The sequence below is a fragment of the Myotis brandtii genome, unplaced genomic scaffold (genome assembly GCF_000412655.1).
Source record: "Myotis brandtii unplaced genomic scaffold, ASM41265v1 scaffold1408, whole genome shotgun sequence".
NCBI classification, from domain to species: Eukaryota; Metazoa; Chordata; class Mammalia; order Chiroptera; family Vespertilionidae; genus Myotis; species Myotis brandtii.
In genome coordinates this window covers 145,199-146,399 of record NW_005355029.1, presented here as the reverse complement: position 1 = coordinate 146,399, position 1,201 = coordinate 145,199, and positions in this window count along the sequence as shown.

The window sequence follows — 1,201 nt, the reverse complement described above, 5'->3', positions numbered from 1 at the left end:
ACGGGCGCCTGGGGGCTGCGCTCGGGGCAAGCTGGGGCCTTGCAGAGCCAGCGGGAGGCTGGGTTTTAAGAAGTCAAACCTGTGAAGGAAACCACTTTCCTCCCTGCGAGCGGGAGGCCCGGGGCTGACGGTTCCTGCATCCGGCCCAGCACCTCCCGTGGGGCCGCGTTTTGCCGCTAGGACACCGTGGCAGTGACTCAGCCTGGCCTGCTCTCGAACCCGGCACCCGGGCCCTGGGACGACCGAGGCCGCGGCTGACCCACAGCCCCTGCTCTGCAGGAACCACCTCGGGCTGGAAGGTGGACGTGCCTCAGTTTACCTCCCAGCATCTCCGTCGGGAAAGGCCCACAGGTGGGCAGAGGTGACGGTCTTCGGCTCACACTCGAGGACGCATGGCTCAGCGAGATGCTGGTGGCCAAGGGGGAGGCCCTGATGGGCGGGTCTGGGCCTGGGGGGACAGGCCCCCGTGGCCGCGGGGCACAGCGCGGGGAGAGGGCAGGAGTGGAACCTGCGCCGAGCCCACCCATCGGCGCACGGCACAGAGCCCGCGGCACGGATGGTAGTTCAGCCAAACCAAGGAGTCAGGAGGTGAGGAGTGTGGCGTATTTGTCATGTTCGTGTTGAATAGGACTTCCTTCTTTGCAAGTTCGTACAACTTAACGCTTAGTAACGACGGTGTCATCGTGGCTGGCACACCGGGCGCAGCCTTACGCTGGGTCCTGAGAGCAGGACCCAGGCCCACGGTGAGCGTGTAAGTCCAGGTCGGGCAGTGCCAGCCTCAGACCGGCCTCCTGCTGCCCAGCCCTGCCTGTGGCCTCAGGGATGTGCCCGCCTGGTGCCCACTCCCCACTCCAGGCACATCCTGGTGCCCGCGACGCTGGCGCTGCCCGCCCACATGGCCCACACCCACCCTGTGATTTCCTTCCTCAGGGGCCGTGCCACGCGAACACCCCCGGCCTGGGTGAGGGCCAGCGGCCTCTGGCGAGTGGGCATCCAGTGTGCTGGACATGCGGGCGTGGCCGGGGGAGAATGGTGGAGGGAGCCAGGGCGGCCCAGAATCCCAAGTGTGCGGCTGACATCCAGGCCGTCGGAGGCTGGTCAGGGCGGGAGGCAGACAGACCGATTTGACGGGTTTTAACTGGGTAGACGCCTGGCACGTGGGCCTCCTCCGGGCTGTCCCGGGCCCTGCACCGCGGGGGCT